At 40.2% G+C, this 27,518-nt stretch overlaps 1 protein-coding gene across 3 annotated transcripts in view; it reads right to left on the reverse strand.

The window, feature by feature from the left end:
- The window catches only part of LRIG2 (leucine rich repeats and immunoglobulin like domains 2), a 172,260-nt gene that overhangs the window by 54,399 nt on the left and 90,343 nt on the right, over positions 1-27,518 (reverse strand). For all 3 annotated transcript variants that reach the window (XR_011026381.1, XR_011026382.1, XR_011026383.1), the window contains exon 19: positions 6,286-6,434. The gene's annotated coding sequence lies outside the window, so the exon portion shown is untranslated. The remainder of the gene's footprint in view (positions 1-6,285; positions 6,435-27,518) is intronic.

Here is a 27,518-nt window from a genome sequence, read left to right on the forward strand (position 1 = left end):
ACAAACACAGAAGCAACATCTCAGACAGATGAATTCAATGAGTCCTGTAAATTCTTGTTTCCTTTCTTATTTAAAACTCCAAAGCCTAAAGTTATAGCTAAGCTACATTTATACTGTAAGTTACATTTATTTTATAAGGTACATTTATTTTAAATAAAAATAAGTATGTCATGAGCTCCACAATGGATCTGGAAATCACGCTGACTGGATGTACGAGATCCCTAATTAAAACATCCTCTTACTGGTGTTCTGGATAAGGGCTCTGCCTCTGACACAGGAGAGTAGGGCTGGGGAGGGGTACAGAGGCACATATGGCCAACTATGGGAGAGGGGGGATATAAAAAAGCACATCTGGCTAACTTGGGGGTTTGGATCTCGGCTCTTCCTGTTCAATAAGCCAGCGCCTATTCAGTAGGAGACCTTAGGCAAAAGTCCCTAACACTGCTACTGCCTACAGAGCATGTCCTAGTTGTCTGCGGCTCTGGCACTTTGAGTTCGAGGAGAAAAGCGCAATATAAATGTTCTTTGTCTTGTGTCTTTCAAAAGGGATATGGAAGGATCATAAAAACCGGGTACTTTTAGGATAGCTATATGAAAGATTGAGCTTAAGCCTTGTCATTGAAGCCAGTAAAAGCAGAGCCAGGAATTTCGGCTAAAGCAGTAATAGGAGTTATGGCTAAAGCAGCTCTCAGACAGTAATTTGGGCGCCGTCACAAGAGGGACTACTTACTTACTACTTACTATAAAAACAGCATAATTTGGTCGCCAGCTATAGCTGGGGTTATTGACATTGATGGGACTTGTGCAGGAGCAAAATGAGCTATTTTTCAGCTTTACCTTGCGCCCAACTTTCCCAGCGGCTTAATTATAGGTACGTCTGGTCATGCCCCCAATCTGCTTCCATTTTGCCATTTTACCATATTTACTTTCTTACAGTATTAAATTCATTTAGCCAAATCCATCTACCATTGTTAAAATTAAATAGAAGCTACTGTAGTTAAAGGCGATTTGCTACATTCATGAGTTTTAGCCTTAACAAAAGAAACCAGATATTGATCAGTTTACTTTAACGCTGATTCTGCAAAAACTCCAACAAGCTATAATGTTTGAAGAAGGAAGATGTCAACCTGTGCATCTCTAATAGCAGCTAACCAGGGTTGATATATAGGACTACATTCTAATAAATAACAAACCTGACAAGTAATCGTTTTGGAAATTGACCGTTTCTAGAAATGGAGTACTTCAAACAGTCATCTTACAGGAGATTTACTTTCAGGGATGGGTATATTCTGACACATGGAACTGCATATAATTATGAGATGATGGAAATATAAAAGTGTACTTCCTTTCTAGAAGCCGATTGTGGTACACAGTTGATTCTTTATGACACAGTCTGTTTGATGAACGTTATGTGCCTTGCGTAATAAAATATATATTTTTTTTAAATCTGCCAGAAAAAAAGTCCAGCAAGAGTCAGACTTTATCTTGCAATCATTCAATCACAACACTTTTGACGCAGTTACTTAAAGTCACCATACACTATTTAAAGAGGACCTGAACTCTTGCACAGGACAGAAGGTAAACATTTTAAATTGCACCCTGTATGTATTTAGAGAGTTTAGCCTGTCTAATTCCCCCTCATCTGTGACCAATTACAAATTGTTACTTGATCCCTTAGCTGTGTCAGCTGACTGCCATGGCAGAGAGGCTAATTTAAAAGCACAGTATTTTAACAATATGCTTGCTTCCATTAAAGCAGGAAGTAGATATACTGCAGATTTATTGTAGGATTTATATCTGCTTTAATAAAGTAACATTTTTCTTTAAAGGTTTTTATGCTGTTGTGTATCTTTTAGAGCAGAGAGGAGTTCAGGTCCGCCTTAATAAGAGACAGATCACACAAAGGTTCACCTACCTGTTCTACCACTCTGCATTGTTACATTTTTGACAAGATTTCAGCAGAAATATTGTCTTCTTTGGATCCCATAGCTGCAAGCTTTGTACTATCTATTATAGGACAAAGCTACAGTATATAGAACTTTAATCTCACGTCACTGCTGTTGGTTTATGGCCTCCTTGCACTCTTAGCAACAGTTGTTGGATTACAGTAGTTAACAAAACTAAAAAAAACTTTTCAGATCTATATGCAATTGAAGATGCCATAGCTGGAATACATTTTCTAAAGATTCAACATTTAAAGCTAATCTATCAAAAAAAATCTATTAGCTCATGGCTACCTTTAGATATAATAATGGGCGCGGAACAGGACTGCTGAACTAGACACTACACCACCTGATAAGTGAGGATGAGCAAAATTCAGTTTTAACAACCGATAGTAGGAAGTGTCAGGAGGATGTGGTGTGGAGCGCTGCGGCCAGAGACAGTGGACCAAGGTTGGACCCCCTCTGCTGCATGACAAATCATGAGTATGTGAGTAGAGAAAAAATAACATTGCTGAAAAAAACCTGTGTCGTTATAGCTGAATAATAGAGCATTCGCTGATGCATACTTGGCTTGTAATTGTATTACATTATCACAAGCTAAAAGTACATGAGCAAGTCATAATCCAACAGTTTACAATTCTGTGTAAATCTTCTATGCCAGTAACATTTCCCAGTATGCAGACAGGTGTGCAGACACAACAACAGATAAAGATAGTGACACATATGAAAGAAGGAACGTAGATTGGCTTTGATGATATAGGAGACAGAATAAGGGCACTTTCTCCATATTCAGAGGTGTCAATCATCTCACTGTTCACAGAGAACTGTAATTGATAAATATGTCCTACCTTCTGTTCCATGTATTGGTATTCAGAGCCAGAAAGACAACAGATGGCTTTATTGTGTATTTAGATTGCACTGACTTTTTCACAACACTTTACAGAGTACATGGTCATGACACCTTTTTCAGATACAGCAATCTAAAATTAGGGGTGGGGTCAAAACCAGAGTTTGAAAGAGACTCTGTGGATGTCTCTAAACTAACTCCAACACTTATTATTCTCAACAACCTCATTACACATTTAAATCTAAAACAAAAAACACTAGAAATATATATTGTTCGTTACCTGCCCCCCCCCCCCCCAAAAAAAAAAGGTTGCAGCTTTGTGCAGAGAATTGTGAAGACAGTACGGATATACAGAACACCTAGTTGGTGACCCCAACTTACTCTGCTGCTGCTGCTGAGTGAGAAAGCTTGTTCCCCTATTAGCCCTCTGCCTTCTGATTGTTTATGCAACACATTAACTGTTGTAAACTTGATTAACAGTGCATGTTTATAAAGGTTATACTTTGTTTAAAATTATAAATTATCATGAAAACCTGGACAAGGTTTGTTTTATTTTTAAGAAATATAAAAACGTAACTTTGTCTTACTGGATCCTCCTACTGAGTGAACTTTATCGCAATACAAACATTTTTCATCCCAAATCAAGCAAAACTTACAAACGTTTGCCACAGATCTGCACAAGCATAAGTTCTCCAATGATTTCCACTCTGGAAGAACTTACTGTATGATACATCCCTCTCACAGTGTGGGTGCCACTGCACAGAGCGTTAGGAAAAAAAGCCAAGTTGAAGATTAACAATTACAATGGCTTTATTCAGAAACTTAATTGGTCTTTGAGTGAAGATGTTCCTTTTAACCACTTAAGCCCGAAGAGTTGTTTACTTTGTTGCATCTGAGCAACTTTCACCTCCCATTCATTTTCCAATAACTTTCTCACCACAATACATTTTTGGTCTATATCTTGTTTTTTCCGCCACCAATTAAGCTTTCTTTGGGTGATACATTTTGCTAAGAATTATTTTATTCTAAATCCATCATTTTAACAGGAATATTAAGAAAGAAATGGAAAAAATCATTATTTCTCAGTTTTTGGCCATTATAGTTTGAAATTAATACATGCTACCATAATTAAAACCCATGTATTTTATTTGCCCATTTGTCCCCCTTATTACACTGTTTAAATTATGTCCCTATCGCAATGTATGGCGCCGATATTTTATTTGGAAATAAGGGTGCATTTTTTCAATTTGTGTTCATCACTATTTACAAGCCCATGATTTAAAAAATTATATTAGTATACTCCTTTGACATGCATAATTATAAATGTAAAATGGCCACAGTGGAAAAGTCCTGGAAGCGTGATTGTACGCTTCCAGGAAGAAGAATGAAGAGGAGGAACTTTTTGAAACTCAGAAAAACCGCAGCGTCTGCTGTTCTGTGGGGGGGGGGCTTCGATCAATGAAAGAGATCTATAATCCCTTTTATTGATCGCTGGGCTAACTGTCGGTGGCGGGAGAGCACATGGCCCGCGGGAGTGTGCGCAGCCCAACTGGACGAGAATGTTCATCCAGTTGGGCTTAAGTGTTTAATTTGCAAGGTGGTCAAATGTTTAGACATGCCCTGCTTAGCCTTTTATGTTCAAAAAATGTCTGGGTATGTAACAGGATATAAATGTACACCAATAGAGGTCAACAAAGAAATAGGTAAACACAACTCGGAAGAGTATTGGAATACTTTGACGCAATCTACTAAAATGGCCCAAACCTGTCCTAGACGAAGTCAATTCACAAAACTTCTAAATTACTTATTTTTCACCTAATTAATAAAAATAATTATATATTTGTTTTGCTCTTTGGGAGCTTAAAAATGTAACGTAGATAAAGTGAAAACAGATGAAAAAGCTTTGTGAATCATCCCCATTGTGTAAATGGTTCAGAAAGTGCCTTACTATCCCTAGGACACAATCAGCGTCACAATCTTCAGTGTTTTGGAATTGCAAGGCATTCAGGACCAACTAAGCTACTCAGTCACTGCCATTGCTGATTTCTTACTATTAAAACGACCATGAGGCCTTGTTCACATTGCGTTGCGTCCGCGTGTGGCTTTTTTTGACGAGTTTTTGTAAAGCGTTTTCCAGCGATTTCCGTGTAGTGGCCGTTTTTAGTATGGGTTTTTTTAAACCTTTTTTTAGGCGTTTGCGCTTTTCTAAGAGTCCTAGGCCTTATTTTTACAGGGAAAAGGACCTATAAATTAAAATAATTGCAAATGAATTATATAAGGGGAGTGGTACCTGCAATGCCTTATGGGTTTGTAGTGAGGAGTTAGTGATGGCAGAGGAGCTGGTGATTCTGATAGCTGCATTTGGCTTCATGAGGAAGAGATCCAGGCCTCGTAGGTTCTGGGTACATCCTGTGAATGTCACCCGACATTGGAAGGATCAGTTCCGGTCCATATATCAAGACCTCAGGGCTCATCCTGATGATGACTATCCCAAGGTAAAGTGGATTTTCTTTCCTTACAATGTTTGTTCCCCAAATATGGTTTCCTTTTATTTTGCAATACAAATATATTGTGTGTAGTGTGTATATTAATTTGTCATGTGACCTTTTTCACCTTTGAAACAGCAATGGGCAAATAATTTGCGCCCAATATACCCAAAACAAGTACATGTAGAGAAGTTTGCTGTGTAACCTGAATGCATGAAAAGTATCATAACTCTCTCTCTCAAATTTGGCCAAAAACACCTCTAGTGTGAACGAGCCCTAAAGGCTGCTACTGGACACATTTGCACATAATTGTGCATTATTATTGTCTGCTGCTGTTGGTCAAGTTGGGACCTAATGGATGCATGGAACACTCTTCTGACCTCCTCCAACAACACAACTATTGTAAGGACCCCATAGATTTTTAGTTCAGTAAGGTAGACATAGACCTGTACACAGAACTTGGTGCCATTTTCCACACAAATGCTTTTATGACCAGTCTCTGGTGTTCTACTGGAAATAGTTCTTCTGCTGGAGGTCAAACAAAATAGTCCCCTTATAACAAGCACCTGTACTACAAACAAATGAACAAGAGCAGAGTGGGTTGATAAAAAGTTCCAACCACCCATCTCAGATTCCTGGCTACCTATATTGGGGAGCCTATACCTGGCTACCTATACTGGGGCACCTATAGCTGGCTATCTATACTGTGGTGACTTATACCTGGTTACCCATTTCAAGGGCACCTATATTTGGCTACTTATACTGGGGAACCTATAACCTTGCTACCTATACTGGGGGCACCTATAACCTCACTACCTATACTGGTGGCATCTATACCTGGCTACCTATACTGGGATTGGGGGTCACAATTTTTCACACACTCACTCTGGGACCAATTTAGCCTAGACACTGCCCTGATTGGAAGCTTAGCTTTCAATGCACACTCTGCATCATGCACCTGGGGGAGACATATGGGGGGTGTCTTATACTCGAGTCGGCTTATACTCACCATTGGAATGCTGGTCCCTTGTCATTAACCTCTGATAGCTTCCCCAGTGTCTTATTCTATGTCCCTCTGCAGATTTGCTTCTCCCTCAGCGATGACATGTTCCGGTGATCAGTGTTGATGATGTCACGGTCATGCAGTGTCATCAACATCTGGCGGCAAACAATTTTTTTTTTATTGAATTCAATATTTTAAAAAAAGTAAGAAAAAAAATGCTTGAAAATTATTTGAAATTCATTGGACCATTTTTTCCCCCAAAAAACATGGGGAAATTGAATGCCAAGGAGGTTAAGCTGCAACACAAAAACTACTTTTGCAATGCTGTATATTTTATGCTACAGGCTGGGCAAGGTATTCATTTTAGACAATATAAATGGTGACGGTCATGCCTCAGTCACTCTACCCTATCCTATCCATTCCCAACCATTAAGTACCAATTTGCTAGCAAAAACTCAGGTTGGATTCACACTGTTTCGGAAGCACAGTCACAATGGATTTGCTCTGGATACGCAATGTTACATCACATGTCCCCGTGCGTTCACATACCTTCTGCCAATACCTGTCTTAGTCACCTGCCACTGGTTCTTCCACCACTCGTTCCACTGCCGGGGGAGAAGTGCCTGTATACAGATCGAATTCCTGGCAGAAGCCTATGGTGTTCCCCTTCGGAATGCAACAAACCAATGGGAATCCTCCTTCCACCAGGAAGGATTCTGATTGGTCCACCTCTCAGCTGACCCAATGAGAATCCTCTTTCCAATCTAATGGGGAGCCCCATGGTTCTGCTGGTACTCCAATCTGAATACCAACGCTTTTCTGCTGCAGAGGTTCAAGTGTTGGTGGACGCGACAGGACAGAAGATAGGCAAGTAAATTAGTGAAAGTTACGTGTGACCAGCCTGATGAGAACAGACACAGATTCCATCGGCATCCACTTTGTCAGTGATTCATATCCGGAATGCTCGCCTCCCACATAACCTTGTGTTGAGCTTATTGGAATGGAATGCATAGATGTATTATGAACAGAAGGATGTGAAGAGCTCCTATTGCTTTGATAAACCAGAAGGTTTTTATGGTCAGTGCAGAACCAGCCCTGCAAACACCAATTGCTATGCTCTTTTTGGGGAAGTAGTTAAGAAAATTAGAAAACCTATTGTATTCCTTGAGTCTGTGCTATGCTCTCCCTACCATCAACTGAAAAAAATAAAACAATGCTAAGACAAGTATTTCCTGTAAAAGTGCCCTGCAGGCATTCAAATTTCAGCTGCATGCCCAACTGCCCTCTTGGGTTTGTGGTAAGCTTTAGGGTATGAAAGACAAAAAAAAAATGAAATTTACTTGCAAGATTATTGCACACATACATATTAATGGTTGTTATAAGTTTACATACAAAAAAGTAATAAGCAGAATTACATATTGCATATAATTTTACATTTCAGCTGTGATTATAAACTGTGGGATAGAATCAAAGCCATTTCAAGCAGCTTTGGAGTGCAGACTGTCCTATTTAAAAGGAAAGGGAATAAAAGAACAGCTCATGCATTGGCACTACTCATTTAACCATAGGAAGATTAGTTAAGAATTAGTAGGACGACAGAGGATTGGAAAACAGGACAAATGTATAAGGCAATTGTAAGGATGCATCTGTTTCTCTATTTCTCAAAGGGAAAAAAAGATAATTCATCTCGTCTGTGCAAGGATGTAATTTAAATATTTAAATACTACTGGGTAAATGAGAATATTAAATATTCAGCATTCCAAACTGTGGCTGTTTTCAAAGCAGTAACAGCAAAGCTACTTTACACAGGCATCCATTTCAATTCCGAGAGCATCTTAGGATAGACAGTCTTGCGCATATTAAATGTACTTTTCAGGGATCATAATATTGCCTATATTTAGACTTAATCTTGCAATTCTCCTCTAGAAACCTATATGAAACAAGAGCCTGTTCTAACAAACCTCTGTGGAACATATGAAGAACAAGCAGCTCATTTGTAAACATGTGGAGATGAGCAGGCATTTTAAAAACACTACTGACAGTTTTTATCATTGGCACGTGTGCAAATCTACTGAGATTCCGGAATATTCCCAGCATGGGCTATACTAAAAATATTATCTTTGTTCCAAGGCAAAAGCAGAAAAAGTTCTCTAATACCTGCACACGATTCATTCTGTGACCTAGAAAAACATCCAGATGAAAATAAAAATAATATAATAAAAAATATAAATAAAATAATAATAAATATGGCAGCCTCTATATCATCCTCCCTTAAAGGGAACCTAAACTGAAAAGGATGTGGATTTTTCCTTTTAAAATAATACCCGTTGCCTGACTCTCCTGCTGATTTTGTGTCTCTAATACTTTTAGCCACAGCCCCTTAACAAGCATGCAGATCAGGTGCTCTGACTGAGGTCAGACTGGATTAGCTCCAGGTGTGGATTCAAATCCCAACACCATTTACCATGATTCAAATCAGACAAATCCAAACGCTGCATCTCCGCACATCCGCTGCTCGCCTTCACATAGATACAAGCAGCAGCTTACTTGATCTATGCATTCCAGCGTGGAGTGCAGAACTCTCTCCCTCCTCACTGATCCCCTAGTGACTGTTTCTGCTTAAAGAGTAACTGTCAGGCTGCAGAAGCTAATTTAAACCTCTATTCTCCTGTGTTAAACAGTTTAGACAGAAGCCAAAAAGGCATTACTAAAGATAAAAATCTCTCTTACATTTGATGTGTGCTTATCAGCAAAGCTAAGCTCCTAAGGAGGACGCAAGCCGCATTCCATACTGCAAAGCATTCTGGGGCCCTCCCCTCGGCTGCTAAGGAGAAGACGGGATCAAGTTTCAGCAGCTTCTAACTCAGTCCAGCCACAGCACAGATAAATCTCAGGGCAGAGTACACTGCAGGAGTCCGCTATTGTTCCTAGCCACATGGCTCATTAATATTCACTGCACACTGTGTTATTCTGTACGAGCTCCTCTGTGATCAGGAAGCAGGCAGGACATGACGACACATTTGGCTTCACAAACATGGAACCTGCCATGGGCTGTCAGGAGCATCATTCTCTGCATATACTATATAAAAATTCTGTGAAATCCAAACGTGGACAGTGAAATGCATATGTAATGTAAGTACAGCCAATCTTTAGCTACTGATATATGTGTTTATTTTCTCTGAGACCTTATACCTAACAGCTCCTCTTTAATGCGCTGATCTCATCATCAGCAGAAGTCAAGCACTAGGGGAACAGCGAGGAGAAAGAAGAGAGGGCTGCGCTCCACGCTGGAATGCATGGATCAGGTAAGCTGCTGCTTGCATCTATGCGTGGAGTGAGTGGAGGATGCAGGGAGGGGAAGAGCGAAGGACGGGGCTACCACTACTAGCTACCTATACTGGGGGCACCTTTCCCTAGCTATCTATACGGGGGGCAACTATACCTGGCTACCTATACTGAAGGCACCATTACCTAGCTACCTATACTGAAGGCACCTATACCTAGATACGTATACTGAAGGCAAATATTCCTAGCTGTCTATACCGAAGGTACTTTTACCTACCTAGCTACCTATACTGGGAGCACCTTTACCTAGCCATCTATACGGGGGGGGGGGGGGGGAAGCTCCTATGTCTGACTACCTATACGTGAGCCAACTATACCATGGGTCACATAATTCTTTGGTACAGGATTCGTGAGATTAGAGAGGTTCGAGATATTCGAGGACCTTTTTTAGATTCGGATTCGAAGAAATAGTGTATTCGTCCCGCTTTTACTTTTAAAGGACAACCAAGGTGACATGATGAGATAGACATATGCATGTAAAGTGCCAAGCACACAAATAACTAGGCTATGTTCCTTTTTTCTTTCTCTGCCTGAAAGAGTTAAACAGCAGGTATGCAAGTGAGTTTCTATCCAGGTTGGACTGGGTCAGACTATAGCATAACCCTCATTGATAAGTAATTACAGCCATAAAACACTTTCCTGTCAGTAAATGGCTTCCTGGAGCAGGAAAGATAAAAAGGATCAATACATACATTTGAGTTCCAGCATACTTTTTTTTTTTTTTTAAACATTTTATTTGAGATTTTTATATTTAAACAGAAAAGACAATTTTCAGATACAGAATAGGAAAGGATTACAGCTCAATGGCCTAGTCAAGTTACAGCACCTTAGGTGATCATCATCAGGGTTTGGTTAGTATAATAGTTTGAATGACTAGAGCATTGGGAGGCCACTCTATGGGTGGGCCATCCATGTTCAGGAAGTAGTGAATCTAACAAGTATGAACCAATTAAACATAAACTTCTATAACATCCCCACTAACCCACCCACCCCCCTTAACAATTAGTCTTTACTCTATCATTATAGGGGTGTGACCATTCTATTATCCAGATATGTTTGAAGGAATGGTGCCTGGAAGTTCTTAGGAAGTTATTTCCAAAGGGCCTAGAGTGCCAAGCAATTGTTCATTGCAATACCAGGATGTATATTTGAAAGGTTCCATTAGCTTATCTATTACTTCTCGGGAGAAGGTCAGTTTGATAAAAGGTTTCCACTTCTTAAAACATTTTTTTGTATTTTTCTCTTTATGTAATAGGGTATCAGTTTGATCCATGGTGAACAAGTCTAGCATTTCATCTATGACATCTTGTACAGTAGGTGTAGTGGAGTATATCCACCTGTTGTAGATAGCCTTTTTTGCTGCCGCCAGGGTCAGATGCAGGATATCTGGAGTTTTAGGGGGATTAGGGGACCTAATATCGCTCTTTTCAAAGGAGTGGAAGATATATATTAGGGGGTTTCGTATATGGTGTCCACGTCCTAACCTCTCCAGGAGTCGAGAGACCTTTTCCCAAAAATTTCTATTTTAGGGCAGAACCATGTGCAATGTACTATGTCAGCATAAGGGTGTCCGCATTTAGGGCATTCAGGTTTATAGTTAGGGGGAGGCTGCTTGTATTTAATATTAAAAGCATATTTGGCTTTATGTAAGAAGAATAGGTGAGATTCTCGCCATGTTTCGCTAACTATGATGCTCTTGTATATGTTCAAACCATCTAGGATTTTGTCTGCCAGTTGGGGGTAGGAGAAATGTTTTGTCCATGTTTGGAATGCTAGAGAGCTGTGTTTTTTTGAGTTTAGATTTTGTAAGCACCTGTGTAGGGTAGATAAGGATTGTCTCTCGGCTCCTGGTTGGAGAAAGCGATCAAATGGGGTTAAAAGAGCTATTGGGGATACCGAGCTCAGATGTTTGTGTGTATATGAACGTATCTGACCGTAAACCAAGAAGTCCGACCTCGGAATACCCATAGATCTAGTCAATTCTGAGAATTTCCACCAGCGATTTTCCCTGATATTGAGTAATTGGCCTAGACTATTGATGCCTTTATCTTCCCATCTAATAAAAGCATTGTGTTGCATTCCTGGCAAGAAGTCGGGGGTACCCCATAGGGGCAAATATTTGGAAATTCTCCATGGGAGCTTAAATATTTTCCTTAGTTCCTTCCAGGTGACTATTGTGTTCCTGATTACTATGCTGTGCTTTAGTCTAAGGGGAAGACAAGACAAGACAAGACAAATAACATTTATATTGCGCTTTTCTCCTTGCGGACTCAAAGCGCCAGAGCAGAGCAGCAGCCACTAGGGCGCGCTCTATTGGCAGTAGCAGTGTAAGGGAGACTTGCCAAAGGTCTCCTACTGAATTAGTGCTGGCTTACTGAACAGGCAGAGACCCGAGATTCGAACCCTGGTCTCCTGTGTCAGAGGCAGAGCCCTTAACCATTACACCATCAGCCACAGCTGATTAGTGTAGTAACCCCGGAAGAGTCCAGGGGTCTGCTAACGAGCTTTCTAGGTCAAAGTTGGAGAATTCGGAGGTATGGGAAACCCAGTCTCGAATGTGTCGTGCCATACATGCAAGGTTATAAAGTCTTATGTTAGGGAGGTTTAACCCTCCTAACTCTTTAGGTAGTTGTAATTTATGAAATGTAATTCTAGATCTTTTGTTTCTCCACAGGAACCTGGCAATCTCTTTATTGAGTACCAGATTATCTTTGTGCTTTAAAAGAAAGGGTAAGGTTTGCATTGTGTATAGTAACTTGCCAAAGGTGATCATCTTAATCAATGCACTGCATCCTGAGACATTTAAAGGGAGGTTATGCCATGAACGGATCTGGAAAATCAATTTGGGGATGAGAGAGGATATGTATAATTGGTAAAGGGAATGTGGGTCTCTATTTAATTGTATTCCTAGATATGTGATTGGGCCTCTAGTTATATTCACTCCCAATGGGGTGGGCGAAGGGATATGAGCTCTGGAGGAGAGAAAAAGTAATTCACTTTTGGACTGGTTAATTTTAAATCCTGACTCTGCGCCCACTTCAGAGATTACCTGGAGTACATTCGGCACTTGTGTGATGGGGTCAGTTAAGAAGATAAGGATGTCGTCAGCAAAGAGTGTTTGGGATACCCTAGACTCTTCTATTTTGACTCCTGGAATGGTTGAATCTATTAATCTAGTGAGGGGTTCAAGAGCTATGTTGAAAAGTAGGGGCGAAAGGGGGCACCATTGTCTGATGCCCTGTTGCAGTGGGAAGGGATCTGAGAGAAAACCTGGGGTGTAAATACACGCTTTAGGAGTAGCATACATTAAGTTGAAGAGATTAAGGAATTCACCTGAGAATCCCATTTTATCGAGAGTGAGTTTAAGCTAATCCCAATTGACTGCATCCAATGCTTTCTGGGCATCGAGGAGTAGAATGGCTGTGTTTTGGTGGGTAATGGGGTAGGCTTTCACCTGTACCATAACTACTAGGTGTTTGCAAATGTTGGATATGGCTGATCTGCCTCTAATGAACCCTACCTGGTTGTTGTGGATAAGTTTAGGCATGAGTATAGCTAATCGATCTGATATGAGTTTTGTAAGGATTTTGAGGTCCTGGTTTATGAGCGATATAGGACGATAGGAGTCAGTTAGAGATGGGTCTTTATTTTTTTTATGTATTAGTTTGATGTAAGTTTCATTCCCAGAGGGGATTATTTTTTTCCCAGCTAATATGTCGTTGTAGAGTGTCTCGAGTGTAGGGGATATTTGTGTTTTAAGAATTTTATAGAATTCTGAGGAGAGCCCATCTGGGCCAGGGGCTTTATTATTTGCCAAGTTTGAAATAGTGGCTGTGAGTGAGCTGTGACCCGGGCATTTAGTAGGGCTAGTTCATCTAAGTCTAGTTTAGGTAGGGTTAAAATTGTTGAGTATATGGGTACTTTTTGTCCTATTACATGCAGAAGGGGAGGTGTAGAGCTTGGCAAAATATTGTCTAAAGACATTATTAATTTCTTTTGGATGGCTACGGCAGACACCTGAGTTCTCTTATTGCAGATATAGGGGAGGAGTCAAATCCTCCTTTAGCTATTATAGCCAACAAGCACCCGTTCTATTTTGGGCGGAAGGTGTTTTTTTGTAGGTACGATATGCTGCTCTGGAGATTTGTACGTATTTATCATATTCCATGTTAGTTTTCCTCTTTTTTGCTGAGGTAAATGCCATGATATGGCCTCTCAACACCGCTTTTGCTGCGTCCCAAAATAGTTGGGGTGTGCTGATATGTTCCTTATTATCATGGTAGTATTCTAACCACCAATTCTGAAGTAGTAGGTGGAATTCTTCATCTGCATAGAGCTGTGTAGGGAATCTCCAGAGGATATCGCTACCCTTGGGAATCTGTTGAGCGAACTCAGCTATTACTGGTGAGTGATCTGAGATAATAAGATCTGAAATAGTAGCTTTCATGAGTCTATGGACTTAAGCAGCCCATACACTCAGCCGATTTTCTGTCCGACCAATCGATTGCAAATCGGTTGGCCAATCGACCGATCGACGGCCGATTTCGATGGATTTCCATCGAACTTGCAGGGTGGAAAATTTAGGTCGATCTGATGAGATTGCTTATCAGTTTGCATTGGCCTTAATGGAAATCTGATGGCAAAAAAATGCCATCAGATCGAATTTCAATAGATTTCAAACTGAAATCTATTGGAATTCTATCCTGGTAAAAAATGTTCTAAAAACGCATCAGATAGATCATCAGATGCATTTCTTATCTATCTGCTGCCAATCTGACGAATGTATGGGCACCTTAAGAGCTGGTTAACAAATAAATAGTCTATTCTTGAAAAGGATGAGTGCGGGTGCGAATAAAATGTAAATTCTCGATCATAAGGGTGGAGATATCGTCAGGTGTCCTGTAGAGAAAGGTGATCAATCATTTCAGCCAGTGGTGTGGTAGGTGCCAAAGTAAGGTTTTTCTTAAGGTTAGACTTATCTTCCAGCATATGCATAATGTCATTAAAGTCAACACCTAGTATGAGATTAGATTGCATGTGCTGTGATATGATAGGTAGCAATTGCTGAAAAAAATCTTTACCCTCATTAGGCCCATAGATATTAAAGATCACAATAGTATCACCCGGCATCGTAATGCGTACAGCTGAAAACCTTCCCTGTTTGTCACAGTATATTGGGTCGATTTGACATTGTAGCTGTTTGCTTATAAGAATAAGGACTCCCCCCTTTTTGTTTTGGGTGGGTGATCCAGAACAGTGAGCTACCCATTTTTTTTTCATATAATTGAATTCATGAGACTTTAAGTGAGTCTATTGGAGTAGTGCTACGTCTGCGTTAAGGAATTTACGGTGCCGCAGAGCTTGAGCCCTTTTGATCGGAGATCTGAGTCCTTTGATATTCCAGGACACCACTTTTAATGTAGAGTTGTTAGCCATATGGATAATTTAGATGGTGTTCAGCTGTAGACATGTAGACAGGTTCATGTCGAGGTACATTTCTAAAATAGAAGAGGAACATGTGAATTTCACAATTTGTGTGTGAGTGTAAACCCTGAGAGAGCAAAGACCTAAAACCCGAGTTGTACAAACAAAGTGTCCTTTGGCTGGGACATATCATAACGAACAAGTCAAGTATTGTAAATGTGGCTAATATCAGTCTCAGCCATGGCTGTAGGAGCCAGTAACGAGGAGGAATAAGTAGGATTTTCATGACCTCCTGTGCCATGTTCTTATAGTTTATATGGGAAGAGGTGCCCTTACCGTCCTCTGAAGGTACGTCCGACTCTTCATCCCATTCCCTTTGTGAGGAGCGGTCATCGGAGCGCAGGCCGTGCTTCCTCGAGGTAGACGCCATCTTGTCTCTGGCGTGGGCGTCTCCGTGTTCTTATTCCTTGCATGAGGAGAGAGTCAGGTAGCGGTCCATTCCGGGTCCGTTTGTTGGGCTGTAATGTGGGCCATTCAGGGGTGTAACTACTGAGTGATTTGGATTGGTTTTTCCGCTGCAGTGAGTCAGGCTTGTCGGAGCTCCGCTCTCGTCCTCCTTACATGCAGGCGCCGGAACCGGAAGTCTTTCCAGCATACTTCAATGAAGGGGTAATTGAGCAGAGGCAATGAAGGAGAGCCGATTGCTCTCCTGCGCACATTAATCTCGTACACTGTAGATAATCTTGTCAAACACTACTGCAGCCAAACAGATCAGCAGGACTACCAGGCAACTGGTATGGTTTAAAAGGAAATAAATATGGCAGGCCTCCATGCACTTTTAATGGGAACTTGACGTGAGAGGCATATAGAGGCTAGAGATATTCAATGAGAAGCAAATATCTCGTTGCATTAAAATTTCAAGTCATTTTCAGCTTGAATCAGATTAACTTCCTGTGCATTTTTATTGGTTCTAAACACTGTGGCCTGGTGGTTAGCTCTCTCGCCTTGCAGCACTGGGACCCTGGTTCGAATCCCAGCCAGGGAACTATCTGAACAGTTTGTATGTTTTCCCCAAGTCTGCGTGGGGTTTCTCTGGGCACTCCTGTTTCCCCCACATCCCTAAGACATACAGAACACAATCTACGCAATATACATAGACATATGACTATGGTAGGGATTAGATTGTAAGCCCCTCTGAGGAACAATTAAGTGACAAGGCTGTGGAAGATGTTGGCGCTATATAAATACTAAATAATAATTCAAGCTGCATAATATTTACATGAAATTTGAATGCAAGGGGAAAAATATGTGAACAAAGAGAAATACCGCTCCACTCACAGAAGGGAGACAGTGCTGGAACAAGGGCTGCCCAGCCCGGACACAGTATCGAATGAAGAAGGTCCGCACAATGGGAAAAATATGCATCTCAATCATGGAGGCTGACATTTACAACCTTTTAAACAGTACCAGTTGCATGGCAGTCCTGCTGATCTTTCTGGTAAGCAGCGTCAGAATGACACCTGAAACGAGCATACAGCTAATCTCGTCAGATTTTTGTCAGAAACATCTGCATGCCTGTTCAGAGTCCATGGCTAAATGTATTAGAAACAGTAGATCAGCAGGCAATGTGCATCATTTACAAAAAAAAAAAATAGATATGTCAGCCTGCATACAGTAGGCCTCTTAACTTGGGTTGCTTTTAAAGCCTGGTACATACTTTCAGGCCTCGTTCACATCTAAAATCATAATCTCAAACCTTTTTCAGATTTTGTGCGCCTTTTTTTCCCTCTCCCAGCACTCCACTGCGTGCTGCGTTTTTGGTAAAAGTGCTTTTCTAAGCACTTTTCCAGAGCGGTTTTTAAATTCACTCCCTGAAGCAAGTCAGAAAGTGAACTTTTTGACCCGGAAAAGAATAAATACAATTCTAAAAACTGCAAACGGTTTTGTGAGTGTTTAGCGCTTTTCCTATACCTTCCATTATAGCAAAAACCCCCCAAAATGGTACAGGCATAGTTTTGCGGACTGCAAAGCGGACGCAACGTGCTGATATGAACCTTCTCAGACAATAATTGCACAAGCGTTTTGTGGGCGATTTTGAAAATCGCCAGTGCTGGAAAAAACAAAAAAAACACCCTTACTGTGAACAAGCCTTTTTCATGCCCCAAAAAAAAGAAAAAGTCTGGAGAGAATATATATATTTTAGATAAATGTGCCTTCGTAAATTACCAACTTGTGCTGTAAATACCTCAAATTAATTGCAATTCACAAAGATTAAAGCATTCGGTACATAAAGCAAAAGTGTTCAGAATTTACCTCCAGCTCTGACCAGCCGTTAAATCACACTCCCCATGTGGTAACATTGACAGATGTAGCAGATAGCCAATAGGGAAAGCCAAGCAGCTAACAGTGCCATGCTTCTCACTCCACTTGGGCCAATACTCAGGCCAGCGGGAGGAGGAAACCTTTAAAAAAATGCTTTTCTGTATACCTTTAGATGTCAATACCTCTATACTGGTATACCGAAGCACTCCCTCTGGTGGCTGCAGCACATCTAAAGGGATGCACTGAACAGAAATCCTCCACTCATGAACACAGACTCACAGCTTCCTTCCGATTTACTACACAGCCTTACTGAGCAGGGCATAGGGAATTGAAGCATGTTTTTTCAGTAAATTCCGAAACTTCTAGCGCATGTGGGATATCTTCGTGAATTTGAAAAAAAAAAAAAAGTGTAAAACGAATGCAGTATTTTATCAACCTTAATAATTTTACCGAACTGCCCTTAGTGAATTAAGGCCATTGTGTGTAGGTTAACTCTCATACAACATTGCAGGTGGTAAAATTGGTAGTTGGTCAATCAAAATTGAAGGCTTAAGCCTACTGCACACATCCAGTTTCGATTGACCAATTTAACCACATCCATATACTAACGATATTCAAAATATGTTGTCTTTTTCCAAATTCAGTAAAATTCTACACAGCCTTTTTGAAATTCAGTAAAATCCTACACAGCCCCAAAGCATAATGAGGGATTATATAACTGATAGTTAGGTGTGTTTCCCATCAATTGATGCTTCTACAGTACTACATTTTTCAGAAAAACACTGATCAAAACCAAATGGTTAAAATTTACCTCACAAGTCAACACTTGTTTTCAAAAGGTACTTGCTCATGTAGATGCTGTTTTGCATACCAGACATTGTTTTTTGTGATGTTGTAAGGGTACCTTATGATGACTCGCGTATGTAAACTAGCTTTGTGTGTGCAACACTGCACCATGTCTAAGTGCACCATTATTCCTGTGTCAGGATCAAAAATAACTGCAATGCACTTGCAAGAAATTTTGACTAAGTATCCTTTTTTTGACACCTATGTATATTCACTCCTAATGTATTCACAAACCCTTACCCTACCATGCCACTTTTGCTTACTCTTACATACCACCTTCCCCAACACAATATGCCCACACTCACCATGGACCAAGGAACCCTTCATTCTACCCACTTGCTCATCCCAGAGAGTGTGTGTGTGTGTTTGTTTCTTTTTTTTTTGGGGGGGGGGGGGGGGGAGGGTTGGGCTGTGTGTGCAAGGGTCAATTCACTTTGGTCACCACCTCTCTTCTGAACATTACACTTTCCTCTTCTAAACCACAATCTATGCTGTGAAGGCAGAAGTGTAAGAAGCTGGGGAGTAGCTTGGAAAGCATTAGAAGGGAGGCAATGACCAAGATGTGTTAACTCTTCTGTACACACCTCGGGTACACTAAGGAATCCAAAATGTTTTTTCTTCTGTCAAGACGGTAAGAAAACATCCCAGCGATACCTCAGAAATGTTACATTTTTTTTTTCATGAAATCTGCAAGGTTTTTCTACCAAATTAAGGAGCTTTTTTGCCAAACGCAATGTAAAATGTATGCATTATTCCACATCTATGTGTTTGAACACTGTGCATTTGGCATCTTTTTCTACTATCCAAAGATCTCACAATACAAATTGTTGAATTACACAAAGGAAAACAGACATGAAAGGTTGCTTTAACAGATTATATTGTGTGAATACATAACAGTACCAGGAACATTAGCTTTCATTAAGTTACAAGTACAAGAATATAGTTATCTGCTGTTAAACCCATCACTGTTAAAAATGACATGCACTGACTTGATGACATGTGCTGCAAGCCTATAGAACAGTTGTAGTTTATTAACATCTAGCTTATACTGAACATAAGAATGTAGGTGTTCTATTCAGATCTCAGCCTTTGTCAGATTAGCCGAATCAAAGATTTTCTTATGTTGTGAAAAATAACGAAGGAAACAAGAACTACATTCTAATATAGCGCTTAAGAAATCATAAATATATTAAATTGGCTCATGCTGGACCACAATTCAGGTAATGTCAGCTCTGTATAGCATCCTTATAAAGCACTCTCTTCAGAACATATGTGAAACAGCATGCAGAGCTAGTTGATCTACAAGCGATGTGACACATGCATCGGCTAAATATAAATAACACCCATCACAGTAGCCTTAGGGGTGGGCCCTACTAGCAGCGACTTCCAATCGTCAGCGATTGGAAAAGCGATGCAACAGTGAAACCCAAGGGCGGTGGATTCAGAATTGCTGCCTGCAGCAGGTTTGTCGCAATGGCATTCAATGCTATTAAGGGCAAATCATGATCACTCCAGGAATCACGCTGAAAATTGCTGTACATCGCAATTCGCAACAGTATTCCAAATTGCAAATGCAACCTCTGGAGGATGCAGAGGCGCTAAACTGCAACATAGATATTTGGTTGTGCATGTTTGGCCAGCAAAAACTTCAGTTATTTTCTATACTTTATGTAATTTTTTTTCTTGTTGGTCAACTTTGTGTACTTATACTTGGGTGTGGTTTTTGAATGTTTTAGAAAGATGCTGTGGCCAATAATGCAATGTGCTTGCATTTCTGATTACAGCTCAAGACGGCATGCAATTCATTGTTAAGCACACAAGGAGTATGGCTGTCTGATGAATAATTTCTTGGTGTAAAGTGTAAGCTGCAGAAGAAGATAGGAAGTGGAAATGGCCCAGTTACATTAGCTCTGCTGACAGACTGTTTTCTGGGTTGTGAATAAAGCATAGAATATCCGTTGTGATGTTGAAGTGAACATTCCTAGCCTGCATAATAGCGGATGCATTGACATATTCACAGGGAGTGGAAACACCTTTAGTAGACCACCAGATTAAGGAAAACACAATGAGGACACTACCTGCTCTGGCTGAATGTCAAACTTCAAACGGGATCACCACACATTGTAGCTACTTTACCTTAGTAATAAGCAGAATGACTGCATTATTCACTAAGGTGTTCAAGGAGACCTTAGTATATAAGTACACCCCTTAACAATACATCCTCATGCTATCAGTACCACAATGTGTGGTTTTCAGGGACAAATTGTTAAATTAAATAATGTAGTGGCTCATAGACAATTTATTTCGCTTACAAACTGTAGCATTATATGTTTATTAAATATTTGTAGTTCTTTTAGAAACAATCTATAGTTTGCAGTAATGGTACTTTGAAAAGCATGCTGCTCTTCCTAATGAGAAAGCCTGATGAAAAAAATTCATTAATAGAGGAAGAGTTCAGCCTTACATATTTTAAAGTAAAGAGAGGTCAGGGAAATGCCTCGCCAGTATTAGTGTAGCTGTAATGTAAGGTACACTGATCTCTCAACAGCATCTTGTACATTGACCTTGACACTAAACACTTCAGAGGAATTTTCTCCCTATTGGCTGTAAGCAGTAAATTCTCAACGTCATGCTTGTTCAGGTTTAAATTATTATAAAATATATGTCTGACTTCAAAATGTACTCTATGCATTTTTTTTTTACTTTGCGACATAAGTAATATAAAACGGATCTCAACTTTTTGATTCAATTACAAATTAAAATAGTAAAACATAAATAAAAAAGGTACACAGGAACAGACTGTCATGAGATAATCTTTGCAGCATCTTTCAAAGGCTGAGTATCCATTCTTTGCCAATATAATTATACCAGCATGAATTAAAGCATGTGAAATGAAGAGCACAGATATAAGATGAAGACAATGTTACATGAAGTGTACAGAGACATGTTACGCAGAAGCGGTAGTCTGGACATCTTTTAGAACACACATTTGGTGCAAATTACAATCACAGATATTGAAATGGTTCAAAACTGTACTCATTTTTTGACTTTAGTGTTTAATGCCTAAAGAAATGCTTCATTTGTGAAGGTCATAGCTTACATTTGCAGAGATCAAGCAACCCACCAGGCTAGCTATAAAACAGTTCCACTTCTGCCAGAAGTCATATAAATTCACTGTAGCAGCATGTGATACCCTAGCTACCACATTTAAACCAGGTGCAATATAAAAGGCAGCAGGGCAAGTGACTACAGTCTTACCTCAGCTATTCATCATAATTTCTAATATTCTGCAGAGGCCATAAAAATCCTTTGTCCTTTGCCATCTCTAAACAATTTATGTGTTTTCATTTCATGGAAGATTAACCATTAAAGAGCCATTTCAAAGCTTAGCGCTGAGGTAATAACACCAAAACAGCTTTATATCTAAAAGAGTTGATCCACGCACATCTGCACCAAGGATGACAATAAAATATGTCATTTGAAAACAGCACAGAGTAGGATAACAGAATGCCTGATTATCATAGAATATTATAACATATTTGGCATAACAAAACAAACATTTACAATGATCTGACAAACAGGTATGTGCAATGTGTACAAAAATATTTTATCATTGCAAGTAAATTTACATATATAACAAGATATATCATCTTTGGCTGCCACGCTTGGCAAACATTAAGCAGAATTATAGTGCATGAAAGACGTTTGCTTTGAAAGTTAAGACTTGTCGCTGTAGTTTATGAAGAAACATAAAAGATTTGTTTTGCATGCAAGAGCGTTCAAAACGATTTTAAAATAGTCATGAAGTGTAGTTTCTATATTGCTTCGATGAGTTAATTTTGATAGCTTTGTGATTTTCTTCCCAGTTTAGAATCCATATGACCTACAAGTGAGGCAGACTGCACCAATAAACCCAAAGCTAGTCAAACCACACTCCAAACCTCAAGATAAACAATTATTAAATGGAGAAGGCCATTGCACATAGGTCATGTCCAAATGAGCCAATAGTGATCTTTGGTACAGCCTTCACTATGGGGTTCTGTGGGGGCTGCTGCAGATGAAAACAGACACTTACCTTGCCGTTCCCCGCCACCGGGCTATTATCCATCTAACACAGACGAATAATGCGCGCTCCCGTTCGCGTCATCGGGAGCTTACTGTGCAGGCGAAGTGCGAAGTTTTCTCGTACTGCGCCTGTGCAGTAAGCTTCAGATGACGTGGGCGGAAGTGAGCGCAGCCTCAGTTGGATGCATGACGCGCTAGATCGGGGTTGGTGGCGGGGAACGGCAGATCGGAGGAGGACGGCTTGGGACATTACTCCAACAGGGCGTTATAGAAGCCCCAGGCAAGTGTCTGTTTTTAACTGCAGCAGCCCCCACAGAACGCCTTTAAATAAATTGAGACTCATCAAAAATGCAATGTATTTGCATCATTTTCCTTATACTTCATTATACTGTATAATAAAGCATGTCACCCCTACTGTTTATATAACATAATGACTTAGCACTATACTGCACAAACTTTGATTCCAAAAATATTGTGTTTGACAGGAGATATGCACTCATCTAATTCAACTTTGAGCTTTACTGTACCATAACCCCCCCCCCCCCCCCCCAAAAAAGGGGCACAAGCATAAAACTCATCTCCCTGCCTGGATAAAGTCACTGGATAAAGTAAGGGATGCAGCCAAGACCTTCTCAAATGCAAATATAGAATTTGCATAAACTCCATGTGAGGAGATATTCCACATCTCAAATACTCTAATGCCGGGCATACATCGATACAATTATGCGCCGGATCGAGCCAGCGGCTCGATGCCGACGCATCCCTGCTCGGATCGATCTGCGCTGGCGGGGATCGAGCGTGGAATCTATCCGGCAGGTCATCGGACCTGTCGGATATTATCAATCGAGCCATTAGCGGCTCGATTGATAAGGACTACAAATGCCGTGTATGCCCAGCATTACTGTGGAAAACCCTCTTCTGAAGAAGTGGCAAAATATTTTTTTCTCCATATGCAGTTTGTAAGTTTGTATCCTTATTTACACACCAGTGGATAAAAAGTTCATTTCTATATTGGTTTTGAGTGTATTTATGTGTGTTACCTTGCCTCTAAACTGGCTCTCTTTCACAGTATGTGTAACTGAGTCAAAAAATGGAAGCAGCAAGCTAATCACGGAAAACCTGACATCTATTAAAGAGAAACTCTGACCAAGAATTTAACTTTATCCCAATCAGTAGCTGATACCCCCTTTTAGATGAGAAATCTAATCCTTTTCACAAACAGACCATCAGGGGGCGCTGTATGACTGATATTGTGGTGAAACCCCTCCCACAAGAAACTGAGGACCGTGGTACTCCTGGCAGTTTCCTGTCTGTGAACCTTGTTGCATTGTGGGAAATAGCTGTTTACAGCAGTTTCCAACTACCAAAAAAGCATGCAGCAGCTACATCACCTGCCAACAGTAAAAATGTATCATGTAATAAATGTTAGAATGTAAATCAGGAAGAGGAAAGATTTTACAATGGGTAAAAACTGACTAAATCATGTATACATAATTACTCTAAAAATGAAGCACTTTATTACATTACCATAAGGGCGGGTTTCCACTAGCACCTGCTGTCTGTCTCCAAGACAGACACTGGCATCAGTGCGCGTAGATTATGCATTCAAATCCCTGCAGCTGTGCCATGAAAAGCAATGGGGATTTGGAGGCGTTGTCCAGAATACTGAAGCAGTGCTTCAGAATTTTTTCATGCATATAAATTTGGAAGCAGCCTATTGATTTCAAGTGGCTTAGATTCAGGATCCGCATTTGTGCATGTGAAATCGGGCACAAACAGCCCCTCATGGGGTTGACCAAAGACTATGAATTGAGTGCTATACCTGTGTATATTTATACCTTACAAGTGGGAAAGAAAATGCTATTAAAATAAAAAATACCAGGCTATTCGTGAAGGTAAACAACCTTAGCAAATGTGAATACAGACAGTCGCTAAAGGTGGCCATACACTTATTGATTTTTCCTGCGACAACCAGCAGATTCAATCAATGTGATAGAATCAGCTAAACAATCAAAACCACAAAGATGCTCAACCAATTTTCAGACTTAATTGATCGATTCAGTTGACTGCACTGACAGAAGATATTGGTCAATCAGTGGAAGATTGACTGTCCAGAAGCACTGCACCTTAAAGTGCAAAGTTGTGATTCGATAAATTGATTTCATGCTGAAATAAATTAAAAATCTATGCCTAGTGTGTGAAAGGATTTGCTCCCCCTTTGATCAGATCTGAGAGCGGTCCATCTAATGGTCGAATCTGGTGGCTATAAGTGTATGGTCACTGAGTCATCTCAGCTAGAGCAGTTTGACTGTGGACTGAGCAGCTTTGTGCAAAAGCTGAAAGGTAAGCTAGTGAAATGGGGAAAAAACCCAAATCCCTCCGCATCACAGTAAATTCACTGTTTCGTGTGGACTGAGGGGAGAGGTCAGTGATGCAGCTCTTCCTGTACTCAGGTTTCAAAATAATGGGTGAGCCAAGATGAAGTGTAGTAAGCAAAAACGTTGCTTGCACGTTCCATATTAACAGTTATAGATAATGCAAACCAATGCAGCATGCAAAAGAATAAAATGTAATTATGTAAATTAGTACACTATTACCCAGCATCATGATTGGACCTCTACGTTTAAATAACCTTTAGAACACCATCAATGAAACTAATCCAATAAAACAGTTCATCTTCCACCTGTGCAATTATACTTTTAAAGAAAAGTAACTTTCTCCCCTAGCTCTGACCCTGGTGTACAGGATAGAATGGCATCTCACTGAGCAACTCTAGTCAAAACTATAGCTATCTGGATCTCGCCAAAAGAAAAACTGTGGTGACATTTTTGTAGTATTTGGATACTCCTTGAAACTTTCAGTCAGGGATTTTGGGCAACAGTCAAGACAGAATAGAGAAAACATCCAATTTTATGTAATCAAGTACACTGTAAATCTGAAGGGCCTGGGGAAAAGGACAGAGAACACCCAGCTGTGAAATTTTTGGCACATGTACGGAGTCATTACTAAAATTAAAGACATAACATACGCTCACTGGCAGTTCTTGTTACTCATTTCTGTAAAAAAAAAAAAAAAAGAAAAAAAAAAAGCTAGAGAGAGTGGGAAGGATGGAAAAGTGAGACAAAGGCATGCATCGCACACACTGTGCAGGCAAAACTTTGAATTACTTTACCATTCTCCATAAACAATGTTTTGTTTTTATTTACTTTCAAAAACAATGTGGTGTATGCAATAAACTGCGTTAAGCAAAACACCTGCGTTAAGTCTTACAGCAAGGCAGAATGCAATACACTGCATGCAAAGCATTATACTCCACTCGTAATGCATAAAGCACATAATTCCACTTAACCGCTTGAGGACTGCAGGGCTAAACCCCCCTAGTGACCAGGCCATTTTTGGTAAAATTGGCCACTGCAGCTTTAAGGCCAAGCTGCAGGGCCGCACAACACAGCAGTGATCCCCCCTCCCTTTTCTCCTCACCAACAGAGCTCTCTGTTGGTGGGGTCTGATTGCTCCCCCCATGTTTATTTTTTTAAATAATAAATATTATTGTTCGTGCTTTAAAAAAAAGCAAAAAACTTTCTTTAAAACCCTTCCCTCCCTCCCTCCCCACAGCCAGCCAATTACGGCGATCGGCTGTCATAGGCTTCTGCCTAAGAGAGCCGATCGCTCTCTTGTCCCCTAGGGGGACAGCCGTGTCACACGGATGTCCCCAGTGCAGCGCTGCTGCTGATCGCAGCGCTGCACAGTGTAAATAGACGGCGATCACGCCGTCTTAACAGTCTCCCGAGCAGCAATAGCCCAAGTAGGAGATGTGCGTGCAGCGTGATCTCCTACATTAGCTGGCCCCAGGACTTTACGCCAATCGGTGTTAGGCGGTCCTGGGGTTGCCGCCGCGGCCACACCCATCCGCGTGACGCAGGCGGCAAGAGTTTAATGCAGTTAGTTACATACTCTCCAATGTTACTGGTTTTTTTTTTATTTTCCGGGGTCAGATCTTCATAATGGTTATTCTTGATCATTTGAGTTTGGTGTTTAGAGCTCAGCTATTCACTGTAAATTGCTGTAATATTTTAGATATGAACCAGTTATCTACCTGATTTCAATGGTAAAAGTAAAGGAAATAAAATGTGCAAAAAATAAACGCTGATAAGGTGTCAAAACAATTACACTTAATTTAGCTTAAGTGTTAAAACATTGTCCATTAATGAACTTTAAAGCATATAATCTATATTTACTTTAACTTTAGCGTCCGACATTCACAGAGCCATCTGAATAAATGGCCATTAGACTTCTGATCTACGGAGAGCGACTTCTTAATCCTGAGTGGGATCAGGTCTAATCACCCCACCTGCGTTTACAGTGGTTGTCTGAGAGGTGACACTGGTGTGCAACTATAATCATACTTGCTTTTTCATAAATCCACTCATTGCCAGTACTTACTACACTATATTGGGCTCTCTGTGTTCCCCTTTTTTTATATATTAGCTGTATTTCCTCAACCAAACAAGTGTTATTTGTCTTCCATTTACTTTTCAGGACAGTGGCTGAATTGGACTTGCTGTTCACATAGATAATCACACTAGTTTATAGCACTTGAGATGCAAGAAAATAGAAAATGACTCCAAGCAATTTCTTAATAGGACTAGTACTATACGTGCCTCGGTTTATCTCATGTCACGTCAGTTCAAGTAAGCTTTATCTGTTATGTAGCGAAAGGGATGCAAAATCAAGCATGCCATGAAACATTTCCTGTTATCAATGTTAGCAATAACATTACCTGTTACTGCATAAATGTCTGTTCAGATATTGAGATTTTAGTCACACCGTGGTTTGAGCATAAAATCAGCAACAAAGTCTAGTGTCATTCTATTTTAACAATCCCATCATAAGTTTAGGTGTGGAAAATATTAGACTATGCAGATAAACTGCTGTACATAAAAAAAAATTGTCACAAAAAAATATCTTCAGACTCCAAAATTGACTTAACTTTTGTATAGAATGAAATACATTCAGTGGCAGAGAATCAAACCATAGACTAATGCAGTAATAAGTTTGAGTTGTACTGATAACCAGAAGTACACCAAGTGCCTTCAATGAGAATACTATAACCTGTGCCATCCAGGCTCTGTAGTCTAGAGCACAGAAGTAATAGTGAAAATGGAAAACAAACTGATTACAGGATTTAATCTCTGAAAACCGCTAGAATATAATGCCCAAACCGAGCAGCAGGTTTC

This window comes from Hyperolius riggenbachi, chromosome 2 (assembly GCF_040937935.1).
Source record: "Hyperolius riggenbachi isolate aHypRig1 chromosome 2, aHypRig1.pri, whole genome shotgun sequence".
Classification (NCBI taxonomy): Eukaryota; Metazoa; Chordata; class Amphibia; order Anura; family Hyperoliidae; genus Hyperolius; species Hyperolius riggenbachi.